Source organism: Papilio machaon, chromosome 10 (assembly GCF_912999745.1).
Source record: "Papilio machaon chromosome 10, ilPapMach1.1, whole genome shotgun sequence".
Taxonomy (NCBI): Eukaryota; Metazoa; Arthropoda; class Insecta; order Lepidoptera; family Papilionidae; genus Papilio; species Papilio machaon.
The window spans coordinates 2799300-2817033 of record NC_059995.1 but is presented as its reverse complement, the minus strand read 5'-3'; the positions used below and the strand labels follow the sequence as shown (position 1 = coordinate 2817033).

General features: G+C 31.6%; 1 protein-coding gene across 2 annotated transcripts in view; it reads right to left on the bottom strand.

Moving 5' to 3' along the window:
- LOC106717540 (voltage-dependent T-type calcium channel subunit alpha-1G) overlaps positions 1–9665 on the bottom strand; it is a 61864-nt gene extending 52199 nt beyond the window's left edge. For both annotated transcript variants that reach the window (XM_014511417.2, XM_014511416.2), the window contains exon 1: positions 9606–9665. The gene's annotated coding sequence lies outside the window, so the exon portion shown is untranslated. The remainder of the gene's footprint in view (positions 1–9605) is intronic.
- Positions 9666–17734: the final 8069 nt, after the last annotated feature.

Here is a 17734-nt window from a genome sequence, read left to right as displayed (position 1 = left end):
AAAAATTATTTGCACGAATGAAAACATTAAAACGTGACTTTTGACGGTAGAGTTGTTTAGAAAAAAACAACGTTATGCATTTCTTTGCTTTCAACTTCAGAAACGTTTGTATTAAAAAAGCTTAGGAGAGCTTTGGAAGCTTAGAACACAAAGCGGAAGCTTGGAAAGCTTAGACGTTGTAGTCGTTTTGTTTCACCTTTAAACATTCTCATGCGCTTTTCTCGAACATTAGAAGGATGCAACTGTTGCTCTTTTTAAACCTTTAAAAACTTATTTAGGTTTATTCAATTTTACACTCGACCCGTTGTTAACTTCTCTTTGGTTTAATTTTGATTACATTGAATTCAAGCAAAGTACTAGTCAGTAGCTAGAGTCGGTTATATCTTCGGTTAAAACCTCTATGTATATAACAAATATTGGTTTATTACTTTTCACCGACGTACTGTCTTAGTAAATACAGTGCTCATTATAAATTTCTCGTACTTGAGAATGTCTTATATCCTACGGTTACATCTGAAGCCTTTATGGATAAAACGTTATAGCGGAGGGTTATTAAAATAACGTCGTAACGTTTTAATGCGGTACTAAGAGTAGAGCACTCATGTTCAGTACTCGAATCTTTTGTGACTAAGCATTCATAAAATGTAAGAATAAAGAGTCTATGTATGTCTGCTTTTCATATAGGTGTCTGTAGGTATTATGCATATGAAGATGTAGATTGTTTTTTTGATATAAAATACACTACTCTCTAAACAACTACCGCCAATATGGTTACTCGAAGTAACTCGCTACCCTCGATAACTTTGTCAGTGTCAACAAAAACACAACACAAATGTTCGAGTGATAATACCATCACTAATTAATAAATATTCTCTTACAATATTTATAATCTAAATTAATATTGTACTCGTATTACTAAGAATAACTGATACTTTGTTACACAAGGATCCATTTATTTAAAGCCTAATATAATTTAGTAAGCTATCAAAACAAACTTGTTGTCTAAGGTTAAACATAATCCAGATGTAAACAAAACAATCTTATAGTTGTTATCTAAGCTTCCGTTATTTCCGCAGTTGTGCAGTTTATATCATTACCTTTCCGCTTTTCTACGAGTTTACCTTCGTAAAATGAACATTTTATATCTAAAACAGTTTTTCTTTTAGAAAATTTGATAACAAACTCTTGAATTTCAACCACTTTAGCTACACACATATTAATTAATATAGACATAAAAATGGACCGAGAAAATGTACTTTCATCTTTTTCGGTTTCTTAGGAAATGAACAGAGTAATATATTTTATACAGGTGTTTTGGTAGTGAAAATCCACAAAAACACAAAGCTTGCAATTTTGTAGAAATCTGTGTGTGTTTTTTTTTAATTACAAGGTTTAGTCGAGAGAGTTTATAGATGAGTAAATGAAGCAAAACAAAACATTTTACTCATAAACCACATCCTGCATTTCATTACGTAAGGAAGTGATGGTTAAAGTTTTCCGTTATTCGAAATTATTTTAACATCGTCTTTACCACAAACATCTGTTCCACTGGGCAAATGTGAAGATCGCTGAATCGTTAGCTAATTGGCTTATCAATCAATTGGCCCAAAGGGATTCCTTCTTCCCATTAGACCAATTGAATCGAACCAATGAGAAAAAAATGCTATCAACAGTACGATCGGCCCAACGGTAAAAACCCGAAAAGTTGAGACAAATTACACTAACATAACTGTGATTTTTGACTGAAGCGGCACTTGTATTCACACATATTTTATTATTTATTTTTCACGGATAATTTTAATCGTGTGAACTTGTGAATGATTGCATAGCTAACACTATTTCGTGTTATTCAAACAACGCTACGTTTAAATTAGAATTAACGATTGTAATGTCGTATTTTATCTGGACGCAGGTGCAGGCATAAATCCTTACGTCATGTGTGTTAACATTCACCTTTGGAACGATTTATATCCGAAGGCTAATTGTCTTCAGATCATTTAAAAATAATTTAAATACAATAAACAATGGTCTTAGGTTAGCGACATATCAAAAGAAAAATAAATGGGGCTCTACTTTGGACATACTTTTTTCTTCTACAATTAAAACGTGAAATTTTGTAGACAAAAAATGCTGGGTAATAATAAGGACTATGTAAATACGACCATATAGAAAATGCACTGGCGAGTTTCCCACTTGACATTCTGTTTATAGAAAGGTTATGGAAAAACGCCTTAGGCTTATAGATGGCTTCTTTTAAATCACTTTCTTTTAGTACGTTCTAAAGAGCAGGTTATGAATGAAATAATGTAAAATTATTCAAAAAATATCGCCATATAAAACGTATAATAAATCAATACTCCTTTTTAGAAATTTTACTTTAACACGTATATTACTAAAACAAACCTTAAACAAATGTCATACGCTTAACTTACATTTTTATTTCAAGAGATAAATTAAATAAATATCCTTTCTATTTGCAAACGAAGTTGAGTACATCATTAATCATTGCGTCAACTACAGAAAGAAACTATGCTGATAAATCTCGTAATAAAACGTCGACGATTACATTACTCTTGAAGAAGGGAACTGCTGTCATTCGAATACATTTTTTAGTAGCTGTTATATTTTTTATTACAAATGAACATCAAAATACAATCTGCCATTTTATGGAGGAAAAGAAACGCTTACAATTTTAATTTTCGTATATTATTTTAGACAGAAACCACAAAAACCGCTCATTGGTGTTACAAATGCAAAATAATGTCATGCGTCTGAGGGTCACATATTATATAGAAATGTAAATATTATAAATCTGTGGTCTGTAACTATTCTTGTAGGTCAGAGGCGTGAGTTCTAACATCTATTTAATTCAACAAGGAATTCTACAAATTTCAGGTTTCCTTGTATTAAAACATATTATCTCTTTTTTTAAACCATATGAAAGAGATAACGACATGTTTTTGTTCATGTTTCGGTAGTGGTTTAAACTTAATTAAATAATGTTGTGTTTCAATTTACTAAAGTCTGTTATTATACATGATACGAGTACTAACTACGTTAGTATACGGCTTACTGAGTATTAATGTGTGCAGATTTGATTGCCAATACCTATATTCCATTACGCAAATTATTGATACACATAACTTTATACACATGATACTGCTTTTAATAATGCGTTCAAATCTATGCGCATATACAGGATGTAAATTCTTTTACATAATTTTTTTCTGCATTTTTATGTGTTTTAAAATAGAATTCAAATTGCAAAATATAACACATCTTATATACACTAAACTGAGATATGCAAAACAAGAAATGATCAAAGAATAGTAATTATTTAAAATTTGATTTTATTGAATTCAATGCGAGTCTAACATTTATATTGAATCAATTAGCACTAATTAATATGAGAAAATAATGTCAACAGTACTGTTGACAGTGTATTGTTTCCTTGTTGCAGCTACTCTCAAGTGTTTGTTGTCGAGATCGTCAAGGGTGCTCGTGTTTGATCCGTTACGTAACATTTCTCATTTCCGTAGAGACGTCGAAAAAAAAATATTATTTACGATATATCGGGGCTTGTTTCAAATTTTTCTTACATTTATGCCTGTTTATACAGTCGAACCAGGATCAGTGAGAGTCCAAGGGACCGCGAGATTTTTCTCGCGTTTTTTTCTCTCGAATTTCCTCGTTTGTCTAGGTTCGGTTGTACATATTAAAACTACATAAAATACATATTGTTATTGGTGTCGAAATAAGTCATTATTATATTATGTGTATGTATATAAATAATAACCAATATTTTAGTTTGTAATATTTGGGACAACATTCTTATTTTAATTTTACGTAAATAATTTTGTAGTCATTTTTATGGATCCTTTTACATTTCATAGAATTTATATCACGTACATATATAGGAATACACATAAGAATATAGCATTTCGTTCAATTATATATTCTCAGTGCATATTGTCAAAGATTTGAGAATCTTTTTGTATCAGTAACATATTTTATTATCAAACATGAAACTGACATTTGCTGTGTGGTATTGACTGGCTTCAAGAAGATTGAAGCTTAATAGACAACATATGACGGGAGTGCTATTTGAGAAAAAATAAAAAAGGAGGCAGTAGAATCAAAGTACGATAAGGTAAAGAATACATACTAAAGTAATAAAACGTAATATAACGTAAATAAAGTGGTTTAATAACTATAAAAAGTTTTAATTAAAAACTTTAACTTGCATTATGTAATGATGCTTACTTTTTAATTTGATTACTTTAGCTTTACATAGAACATTTTCCGACTTACAAGCTTAGCTCACCGGTAAGATATTACGAAGTCTATTTTATGACGAAGTGCTCCGTTTACACGTGCATGTCATGAACAACCAATGAAGCCATTTGTTTGACATAAAACACAAGCAAATGATTTAGCACTTAACGCAAATCACCGCGTTTGCTCAACAAACGCAAACGTAAACTGTTAACGTTACCCGTCATATAAGTTCCGCCTGATGCGGGGACTCGGTTTGTTATCGAGCTTTTGAAGCGTGAACTGTCTGTTGTTTATGTACGTTTCACATGGCTTGATATTTCTCAGAGAAGATCCGTTGGGGTGAGAGATGAGACTACATGTGATTTCAATTTTCTTTATTGTGATACAGTGGTATAAATAGGTTTTATGTGTTGACTTTCATAAATCAATTTAGGTTAAGGCTATTCGAATAAAATACGGACGTCTATCATACGTAAAAAGACAGATTATCTGTAAAATAAAATAAAAATGTGAAGCATTTGATTGCAAGCTGAGGGTCGAAGCTTTTTAGAGTTTGGAATTATTTTACAACTTTTTGTGGTACTTAGCCCCGCGCCCGCTGTGCCCCCTCGCCCTCCGCACTCTTCGCGCCGGCTGGCATTATCCAATTTTCCAACTCCGCTGATTCATCTAGAAATTACAGCTTCGCTATGATTTTTGCATGAACCAGTTTCAGTTGGTACATATTTTTCCAATTTTAAACGTGTTTAAAGTTTTCGATTGCATTCTTGATACAAATAAAATAATCATTCATGTTATCTATTTCTTTCTTTCCTTTTTATTTTATTTTTTATAGCTATGAAATTGAAGACTGTAATAAGTTTGAAAAAGAAAAACATCTGTATTTGAAAAACAAATATTTATTGGCCAGTTTCAGCAAGAATCTATTGAATAATCATGTCTACTTATCTTTATATATTTACTGTATTGTTGAAACACAATTAAATCTAATACGAACTACAGTCTTATAACAATTCTCATACAGTTTATATTACTGCAGTGATACGAATATAAAAAGGATACTAAATGAAATAACGTATAATGTATATCATACTAAGTGCAAATATTATGTACAAGAATGTTGTAAATACAAGTTCTCTGATGAGATTGTCAAAGGATGGCAATAATCCAAATAATCCATTTCTTTACTGAAATGAAATACTAAGGACAGAGCGCCCAGCACGAAACTTTGCGAGAAAGTGTTCATGAGGTCATCGAAAAACTTTGTATAAGATCTGTACAGCGCTATTTGTATTAGGATCGAGCGTAAAATACAACTAAGAATCTCATATACATTTTTGACATATTCTGCCGATGATTTTATGAAAATATTTACGGCAACAATTCTAGATAGACCCTCAGATGATAACGGAGACAAGTGAGAGATGTTACGAATGTTTAGCTTCGGTCAAATGTACAAATATAGAATATGAGGCAAATGGTCTGTTATATTTTTGATTATATTTTTGTTTTTAAGAATTCTATTGGTTCATAATATCAAATTCAAATATATTCTTATAAAGGATTGTTAAAAATATAGTTATAAAAATTCACTGTAAGGTCAAAAGGAATAAGCCTATGTGAAATAAATAATATAAAAGCAAATATTTTCACACGTAATAATGTAAGGAATGGAACTAGAGAAAAGTGCTTTCTATTGTATATTCTATTCACTCAAATGTGAAGAAACCTTTTGAATATGCGTCGTAAAATCATATTATATATACCTGTGTATATATTCTACTACAACAGTAAATACATGGTTCATAATCAAAACGATAAGCAAATGAGGTATCACAATATTGTTTATTGACTTCTGTTAGTTGAGTTGTAAGCCGTAGTAAAAAAAATTAAATACTTTTACGAAAATCTGTATAAATTTACAGTAATATTTTGCATTAATTACAATATTCACGGATAACATATTCATAATTCTGAGTAACTATCATAAATTTTACAAATGTAATAAATTAGTTAACAAGGGTTTTCCGCGAAGTATTTAACAAACCAATTTAAAATAAATTTTCCTTCTTCCCTCTCACTACGTTTACACCTGTTCAATAACTTACGTTCGGGTAAGTAAAACATAAATTTCATTAAACGAAACAAAACATTTCGCGATGTCATAACAAATACTGTACCATTCGGTAGCAATTTTGTTCATTGTTATTTTGCAAAATATACCCGCGGCAAAGGAAATAAAATTGATGATCATTCCGTGAAGTAAAGCTTTTTCACTTCTTCGATTTCATTTTTTAATCTTTTCTTTGTACTTTGTACCGTACCTTGGAGCTGTATAACAAATGTTATAGGTGTCAGCATTTAATATAAATATATAGTCGAAAAAATGTTTAGCGAAGAAATATTGTAGGATTTTTTTAATTATCGGAACTATAAGTCTTTTAAAGAAAATTATATTGTTTACAAATAAATTTATGACTTGTTGTTATTGTATGTTTTATTCTATTTTCGATAAGACTTGTTTGATCTAGTAAATATATCTGCAACAGACTTGAGGATTGTCAATTTGTTTTGTTCTGATCGTACTAGCGCACTGTTTGACTCATACGAAAATAAACTTGTATCGGAGCGAGAGTCGAGGAACGGAATCTGTCTTCTCATACATAATGTCAGTCAATCACGAACTCGGTCCAGGCATCTGTGATCTAGTGATGGGTCGTTGACGGGTTCTTTCAAAAAACGAAACGTAACGTTATATGAAACGTAACGTTATTTTGTTTTCCTCAACTCGTTGATCATCTAGTTAATTTTGCAAACAATTTGAAGAATAGCTATCATGTTTAATAAAGGAAGACCCGAAGACTGATGGCAAAAAAATTGACAGGAATCTCTCGTAAACTGTATGTTGAATTCAGCTAGATGAATGAAAAACGGTTAACGGTTGATACGTTTAAGGGGAGCGTTATTTCAACGAAGTAGTTGAATCAACGCCCATTCCCAGTATGATCGTCTCTCGGTCATTGTTCGTATTTTATTCGCACTATTACAATACAGTTCTAAGGAATTCGGTATTCCCGATTGTTTGTTGATATTTCTCTCATAGCGAATTTTAAATAATAACAATAGACAAGAAATTTTCAGCTCGATGACGTGTATTCTTTGAAGATGCGAAGTAAAAGTAAAACATTTTATAATGTACAGACCTAGTTTTTTTTGTAGGTGACCATCAAAAAATTTAGTTGATGTACTTACGACTTTATTTTGTCGAGTACTGAGTCCGATTTTAACAAAAGCAAAAAGGTGAAACTAGCATCAAACTATTTATATGTCCGTCTTCTAGTGGCTTCCTCACTCTACCACTCTGAACCGGGTTTGGATACTAATTCAGCCGTGGTAATGACACTGTAACAATATCCAGAAATTGTTACAGTCTCTGCCTACCCTAACGGTTAGGAGGCGATTTAACGACGAATCAGTTTTTTCACCCTTTTATTACTGTTATATTGCGACTGGGTTTTCATAAATTTTCCTGAAAAGTTGAAATTTTTCCGACACAAAATTTTTTACAGGCAATATCAACAGATGTCACGTCCTATTTGGTGTGGCTGTGATTTGTTTTCACAACTTTATTATATATATTTTATACTTCAAACCTTTCAGGACGTAAATTCATCCCAGCGGGCAATATCGAAAACTTTAGACACGAATAACTAGTTACTAAATGTAAGTGCAAATGCAATAGTTTACTTGAAGCACAAATTTTTATTAAATTTTACGTGTTCCATTCCAAAGCGTATGGACAAAAAAACTAACTTTAATTTTAAATCACGTTTATGTTTCATCAATTTTAATATAACTGTGATTTTGTTTTTTTTTATAAATGAAAAAGGTATAAATAGAATTATGACGGTGTATTTTGGTCATAGAATTTTATTGTCCTTCGTTAATCCGATATTCATGTTTTCTTGTCGTGTTGGCAATTGGAGAGGGCAACGCGTAATACATTAGAAATGAGGATCTCTGAGTACAAATACTAATTTGACTCACATTTAACCATATTTATGAAATACTAAATCTGTTACATTAATATGTTTATCTTTTTATAATCGAAAATATTTTTTATGTGAAAAAAACTTCAATCCTATAAATGCCTGTGATACAAGTTAAAAAAGCATTTCTATTTGAGAAGTCTTTTATTTTATTAACTTTTTCACATCTATATAGAAAAAAAACATCAAGATCGATTATCAAACGAAATAAAAAAGAAATTAATTCAAGGAAAATTCTAAAAAAAAGATTACACAATCCGTAGCTTTTTCGGTTTTATTCTGTAGGTTACGGGGCCATCATGTCCCTATTATGTTGAATGATTTATTCCGTCGTAATTGCCCATTAGTATCACACTTATGCTGTACAAATAATTCACTAACGAAACGCACAGGCGTCTTCTGCGAACTAAAACACATTTATTTAAGTAAGAAAGCGGCATAATTCAACGCGCGACGTTTCAGGAACCGCAACGGTGTAAACTAGGCCACCCTTTCTATACATTTATCGCACTCTATCTCTTAGCGCTGTGCGATTATAGTGTTAACAATACACTTTTGTTTGCTGCATTCTATGGACGCCCATCTGCTCATTTAAATGCTTCAAGTTTGTTGTGACTGTTGGAGATAATATCGGGGATAAAGTTTGAAACTATGTCAAAGTTAATTATAATACAATATTATGAATGATTTTAAATGTGTTGATTTAGTTTAAAGTAGTTAGTAGACTGTTGCCTTGCCATGAATAACTTTTATACATAGGAAAAGGGAGGCAATCGAGTAATGGGACGCCTAACGTTTTTAATATTTGTTTTTAATATTTGTTGGGTGCACGAATGGGCCGGATGGACCGTTAAAGTACCACGACCACGCAGAAGACAAGCGTGAAGTGGAAGCAATTCCGCGTTTCGTCTGATGAATATGGTGACGAAGGCCTAATTGGAGTCCTCTTTCCCTTCCCACCATTTACTTATTAGAATAGGATGAGGAGGGGAAATGGATTTGGCGGAAAAGGGGACGCGTAGGAAGAGGATATATCCTCTTTGTGTGCGTCCTCTTCTCCGTTCATTGAAGGTAGGCAACGCGTCTGCATTTGCGGATGTCTATGGGCAACGGTCGCCTCGCTATTTCGGCGAATTCAAGTAGCCGTTTGCTAGGTTGCCACCTTTTGATATAAAAAAATTTAAGCTTGATATCTTGAATTTTAAGATTTTCAATTATTCTTGTAGTTATTTAAGAACACTCAATGATTTAAAATATGATATTAAAATAGTTGCTTACCTCTACATTGGGACAGCTTTTCTTTAAGTTTACAGAAGAGTTGATGCAGAAATTTAATTCTTTTAGACACTTAACTTAAACTTTGACCAAAATATTAATTTAATACGTTTGATCTTAAATTTGAAGTCACCGGTGTGTTCTGTAACAAAAAAATAAAGATTATGAACATTTATAAAGATACTAATAATATGTACAATAATAATCTTAACATCATTTTCGGATAAAACGAGTACAGTTTTAAGATTTTCATGATGGTTTATATGAAATAACATTCATAACAAAAATTTTCATTCGTAAATAATTGAATCTATTACTTATAAAGCAGAACAACGAAGTAATAAGTTGAGAAAGAAAATCTGTCTTGTTTTGCGATTTGCTGACACCAAAAGTATAGCAAGTCTGAACAGAATCTTGGAGTCTTAAAACATGCCCGGATAATCCTACTCAAAATGAAATATTAAGAAACGGAATATTAAATGTAAAAGAGGAACTTTTCCGTCACGTACTTTTCTTTCTTTGTATTTTACTTTTAATACTTGTAAGCGCAACTTTAGCGTATTTTTCTTTGTATTTTACATTTAATATTTGCAAGTATAAGTTTTAATTATCTTTTATTCACTCCAAGATAGATTTAATAATTTTAAGTAGTCTAGAAGTAAGTAGTTGCAATTTTTTAATAAACAGACTACTGCAGTTGCCATTGCAATGGTTAATTATCTCACTTACGATTTTATTTTAAAGAAAAAGTAACAATCAATCATTTACTAATATTTTCACGCTTATTCCGACAATATTTTAGATTTCTTTATTAACCACATTATACTACGGTTAAGGGATTGTCTTTTGTTTTAGAATATTCCTTTTAATTTGTGATAGAAAATCGATGAGCCGTTAGAATTTAAGTAAGGTAAAAATTTATTTACATTTACATTTTATTATATTACAGTACATTTTATTTAATACTTTTTAATTATTACACTAAATTAAATTGCTTATTGTTATGTCAGTCTCAAGTTTAAATTGACCAAACATGAACCCTTTATTCAATAACGTTCTGTAGGTTCAAAATATAATTGAACATCTGTATGAATTGTCGTAAGGAGATAAGAAGGCTCTTCAAACAACGCAATACAACGTTAGAATAATTGGCAAACATATGCTGAAACGATAACGGCCTTGGGTAAGCTAAACCGTGAGCCCGTGACGCTCCAATGCTTTTAGTTATCAATTTTTGCATTAGCTAACCTGATTTTAGTTTATCTAATATGTTCAGTACTCAGTGATTTATCACTGCAATGTAAATATATCTTTGAGCTAGTTCCAATACTGCTGATTTCTGAATTATGAATTATTGTTTTAGTTCTGTTTGTGTGGCTGCAAACTTTTTTACAGCTATTGGTTGGTTAGAATTACTAAACAAAGAGACAATCTCATTTTTGAAAATAGTCAATAAATTTGATGACATATAATTTTATACGAATCTCTATCTATTTTTAAAAAACATTATAAAAAAGAGAAGAAATTACATTGTTAAAAATTTTCCTTATGCTTGTTCTACGTTAATTGAAAATATAGCTCCATATTTTAAGACGGATGTTGCCAAATTAACTTTCTTGCCCTTTTTAATATTGGAACGAAGCGAAATCAATTTATTAAATCTAGCTTATTTTTAGAAATTTATATTGTAAAGCATTTCCTTTTAATATGTGGTTTTCTAAAATCATTATATCCTGTTTGGTTTATCTTTCATGTACTAGTAAAGATTGAAATTTATGTACGATATTAATTACGTAATTAATTAGTATTTTACGAAAAAAAACTTTCTTCAACATAAATGAGTTGCTAAAAATACAATGTAAACTTTACGCTAATTCTTTATTATTCATGGTTATAAATTTCCAAAGAAAAAAAAAATAGTGAAGTCTCAAGGGTCGTTTAAAAGTCTATTGAGGTTAATAAGGGTATTTTAGTAACTCTTGAATTGATGGGATCCATTAATCTTATACAAACCATTGCTTTTATGTTTGAAAATATTATTCTGTCTATATGTTTTTAGAAAATGTCAACACAATACATGATTGTTATGTTGTGTTTTATATAATGTTGTATTAAGACTGCTCAGACAGACAAGTTTTTAAAAAATAAATATTTTTTACATATATTAAATAGCAGTTAATAAATAAATCTAATATATAAAATTCTCGTGTCACGGGGTTCGAACTTGAACTCCTCCGAAACGGCTTGACCGATTCTCATGAAATTTTGTGAGCATATTCAGTAGGTCTGAGAATCGGCCAACAACTATTTTTCATACCGCTATTAAGTTTTTTTTAACTGCGCGCGGACGGAGTCGCGGGTGACAGCTAGTTAAAGTATAAATTTTAATATCTGCATTTATCCGAGGTTCTTACGGTGAAGGAAAGGCGGCTATTCAACCTGTACAGATCTGCGAAGAAGTCAAAGATTTTTGTAAAGTCAAAAAAATCCGAATTGGGCCAGCATGGTTGATTAAGATCTGGTCGCCCCTAACTTGGGTAGGATTAAGCTCCTCAGTGGCGTCGTGTATAATCTGACAATGAAATGACAACCAAATACCAATAGACAATGTATGAAAATTCCGCGCAAATAATATTTAATATCGCTTATTTATTATTTTTTAGCTTGAATAAACACATCAACATATCCGGTGTTTAGTCGTTGGAAATGTTTCCGTGTCATTACACAGAGAGCGGTAACCGATCGCGTGCCGTCACTGCACAATGACGGATGTTATTCGTGACGTGACGTTGACGTGACGTTGACGCAATCAAGTGAAAATGAACACCAACAGGCGTTATTTTGTTTTATAATCGGCTTGTTGAATGAAAATCAGAATATTTCTCATTAATCATTCCCATGACGGTTTTGTTGTTTGACTTTCATTTCTGACTTTTAATAGATTTATTCAAAATGTTATATTTGCTTATACTTTTTATTTTGCATTGAGCTTTTCTTGATCACATGGTTACTATTTTTATTGCAATTTTATATTTAACTAGCTGTCGCCCGCGACTCCGTCTGCGCGCATTTAAAAAAACTTAATAGGGGTATGAAAAATAGATAGTAGCCGATTCTCAGACCTACTGAATACGCATATAAAATTTGGTAAAAATCGGTAAAGCCGTTTCGGAGGAGTACGGTAACTAACATTGTGACATTTTATATATTAGATTAAACAATTTTGAAATCGTTTGATTAAAAATACTATACTTAAGTAGATACTTATGCCATGGAGTTAACGTGGTAACGTTAATTGAAATCAAAATTATGCCATCCTGGGTAACTATAATAATACCTGATATTATAAATCATATTTTATGCATCCACATATGCATCTGTTCATACAATACCTAACAACATAATTTCGACGGTAAACTGTACATTTTCCTTGCAACTTTTATTAAAATGCTAACACAGTTTTCACTAGTTACGTTTACTGTGCGACTGACATATGTTTAATATTGTATATTCATATGCCTGTGACCTAATTCCTGATTTATGCCCGCTCTTGTTCTGGCAAACAATCATATTATTTGTACACGACCTGATATATTGTGTTATGGGATTATTGAGTAACATATCTGTTCAACCCTGTGCAATCTCTACTACAATATTGAATCAGCACAATGATAGGGTTGTCTACAAAGTGGTTTTTTGTTTATAATAATGTGAACTAAGTAGGGTTGGCAACAGGCAAACTTAGCTGTAAAAATTAAGTCGAAAACATAAAGGTTTCAAACTTTAATGTGGACCAATGACTCCAAAGTGAACTACGTTCACGGAAGGCCATGCGATGATGTACGATAGAGGGAAATTAAGGTTAATAAAACTCACAAATTGAAGAAGAAATGTGGCGATATGGGGTTTAATGAATCTAGTGAAGTTGTGAACACGGTCTAATGGAAAAAAGTTGGCAATATATGTTTTTGACCTAGTAGGGCTTTAAAGTAGACTGCGGTGACGGTAATCTCACAATATACTGAGAACTGCGCTCTTCAGTGAAAGAAAATAGCAGCAGGATAAACTTCATTTGTCTCCAAAGTTAGTTGCAAATAAATTTGCAAGTCAACTGATTGTTGATGTTGTCTAATTTTCTCAACCATATTAAAAGTAGCCAAGTATTTTTACAAGAGAATTCAGATAATCATAGAATTATAGGAGACTAGCTGTCGCCCGCGACTCCGTCCGCGCTGAATAAAAAAAAAATACAATACGTAGCCTATGCGTTCTTCCAGACTATGCTAAATTTCACCGAGATTGAGCCGTTGAGCCGCTCTGGAGATACCTTCAAACAAATATCCATCCATCCAAATATTCGCATTTATATTATTAGTGAGATTTCAAGGGGATTTTAAGGACCATCGTAATTAATCGATTAAATTAAACTAATAATAACATATGTTAAAAATTAGCTTTTTCATTTTGCAACTGTACTTCAATTAGCGTTTAAACAGCGTACCCAGATAAGACATTAGAAGTGCATTGTAAAACGCGTTACGGCACCATTTTAGATAAAAACATAAAATCGATTTTTAATCTATATAGCTACTTATAACACTCGATATTATATTATTTAACTTCGGCACATCTAACACACAATAATTAACTTGCAAAATATGCTTAATTCGGACAGGAGTCATATTGGAATACACAAACATACCAACATGACGTAAATATATCCTTTGTTACTTTAGAAATTTATCGCCCTCCTATCAGTCGGGTAAAATGTAAATAATATTATGTTACAACATTTTAAGTAAAAATTAGTTAAAACCTGAATCGCGTGTTAAGATAATCACCAGTTATCGCTCTTTCCGTTTTTCCATTACAACGGTTTTTCTTCTTTAAAAAGTAATGTATCAAGGACAATGAACACTGATAGGCAATATCTCACGCCCGGCCGCCGTGTAACAGTAAAATTGGAAAATATATTCACTTAGAATCCTTGCGTGAAGCTCCCTCAATAGATCAATGTGGAGGTTTACCGAACACCCTTATTTGTACGATAAATGGAGTAGAAATAGGTGGAAGGTATATTTAGACGTTTAGCTTTTATTGTACGACTTTTTTTGGTGTTCCGGTTCGAGGATTTAATGGTTATAGCGATCCCTTACGCTAGACAAAGGTTGGACTATCCAACTATAAGTAAAATCTTTTCTTTAAGATACATATCATGTAATAAATAATTTATTGTGAAATAATGCTTACAACAGAAACTATTATTATTATGCATAAGTTAACTAAAGTGTTTTATAACTTTATCATATTTTTAAAATTTCATCGTCTAATAGAGTTACTAATCTGGTTAAAAAAAAAGAAGTAAAACGTCGTAATTCTGTCCAAACAAGAACAAAATATATATTTACGATTTAATCTCGGCTCGTTTTGCATTGGCATGTCGTTATCCGGACCAAAAACCCGACGACCAAAAGACTTGGAAAACAATTTTCTTTTCAAAGTTATTTCCGACTTTATTGAGTTTAGTAAACAAGAGATTGTTATCAGATTTCATTTGGATTCCACGGGAGCCTCCTGGCCTTGGCTTACAAACTAATAACAAATATAAAGTAGGAAAGTTGTAGCTACAAAGCATGGAGATAAGCTTATTTTTCCCTTTGTATTAAAATGCATTTAATTAGATAGAGTTTGTCTAATGCATTCACAATAAAATTGTTATTATACACATTTTAAACCTACGACTGCATAGTTCATACATAGATGGATTTATTAAACAATTTTTCATTATACCAGTTTTGAGCTTGGAGACATCATAAATAATAATTTAACAGTTGTAGACGCCAGCAACATCATCTGTTGCTCCACCGGTAAAATACCACAATCACACTGAAGACAGGCGTGAATTGGAAGTAATTCAGTCTTTCATCTGATGAGTGCGTGTGTTGGCGGTCTAATTTTAGTCACCTTTTTCTTTTCACCCTTTTCTTATGAGGAAAAGACAGGAAGGGGAATTGGATTTGATTGAGGAAGGGACGACTAGGAAGGGGAAACGTCCTTTTTCTTTGCGTTCCTTTGTCGATTGAAGGTAGGCAACGCATCTGCAATTGCAAATGTCTATGAGCAGCGATCGCTTCGCCATTTCAGCAAATTTATGAGTCCTTCTGCTCGATGCCGCCTTATGACACAAGAAAAAAATACATATTTTTGTTTCAGATTAGGACCCAAGATTTTTTTAATAACTTCAAGACTGTTTCCAATGCGTGTGAGAACTTTTTCATTGGTTTCAATACACCTCTGAAAGATGAGTCTATCCATCTTTACATTTCATATCGAGTATTAACCATTGACCCAAAATACATGACAGACAATACAATAAATCTGTCTAGTGTTGTAACACCGTACGTTTTAGTAGAAGCACAATAACACTTTGCGAATTTAATAAACAAATTTAATATTGGCATTATTTTCCGGGTCATGAACATACGAACAAGGTTTCCAGGTCAAGAGTTGGATAAAATTTGAGAACGTTGGCTTTAAACGCCTCTGGTCAGGGACGAAAACCGGGTTTTATGTTGCGAGACATCAAAAGTGACATACATCATTCCTCACTAAGTCTCATGTTACTTTCTCATTAAAATAACTGTTCATTAAGAGATTTAAATAACTACATTACGCATTCATGTGTTTCATTCGTACACGTTTTTCCATTTGCTAGAGGCTATATATATGTTAAGTGCTGTAAGTAAATCATGAAATGTTTTAGACTTTGATCAAGATAATAAGTTTCAAATATTTTGACAAAGACGTAAAATATGAGAAAAAAATCCGTTAATAAGATGCTTAAAAAAATGAGTTAAAATAAAGAATAAATTTATATTAATTTCAAATAAAGAATAATTTTGCCTTATTTCTGTTTTATAGCTTTACTAAAATTGGTTCATTTAACAATGGTCGAGTTGTCGTTTGCCTTCAACGTAGAGTAGACACTCCAATTTGTTTTACGTTGAATTTCACCTTTGAGATATCCATCACAACACTTTGTGACACAATGTGCCTGTATCAAAGCAACTCAAAGATACGTATAGTTTCATACTCCAGAATTGATAGTCTTTTGTTGCCAAACATTCCAAAACTGAACCTCTCAAAAAGACAATATTCTAGTTCTAAATGTCGGTCGGACGTAAAGGTTAAGCCAAAACATTAAGATTTGTAAAATCTTTTGTACCGATCCCTACGTAAGTGGGATACGGCCAGGGAGATGATGATGAAAATATTATACTACTTTATTTACTTTAAAGATATATAGATAATTACTTAATGATTTATTGAACTGTACTTTTGGGTTTTCAGAATGCTACCTAAAATTTGTAAAGTCAAAGATTAAAAAAGCTCTGTGCGTTTTTTCTAAGATCTAATAATAAATGAATTTTGAAAATTATTATGTGTGATGATCATTTATTATTATAATGACGAAGAAATTAAAAATATTTAATATAAAAATATAAAGAAAATCCATATTACAATTGAATCTACGAAAAACCAAAATGGAACCCACTTTCCTAACTTTTACAACGTTGAAGTCATGCTAAGTGATTGAATTAAAATGAAATTAAGTGAATATTTAAATATTGTTCAATAAAAACATTTCTGTAAAAAGAAAATTTAGACGTCACGAAATTTTTCGAACAAGTATTTGTAAAGACATCCCGAGTATGCTTGAAAGATTTCAAACTTCCCTACTTGAGTCTCTCGGTATTTTTTTTACACTAGGGACAAATTTTTGTGACGTATGGAATTTTCTGAAGTCACTTTATTCACAAACAATGAAGGGCTTTTACTGAGGAAATGTGTTATAAAATTTGTAATAACAACAAACGCGTAGTCGGAACGAAAACATACACTTTTATGTTATGGATTGGGAACGTGTTCTACTTGCGCTTTTGTTCCTGCATAAAAAGTATATTTCTGTTTTTAATTATATCCGTTGTCTTTTGAATTGACCGTAATTTTTTCGTAATCACCTGGCTTACACATCTACAGCACATATACAAAGGTAAATTTTTACAGTAATACAAAACTTAAACAATACATAGATATTTCACAAAAACGCTATTTTGTTTACTGTGGGTTTT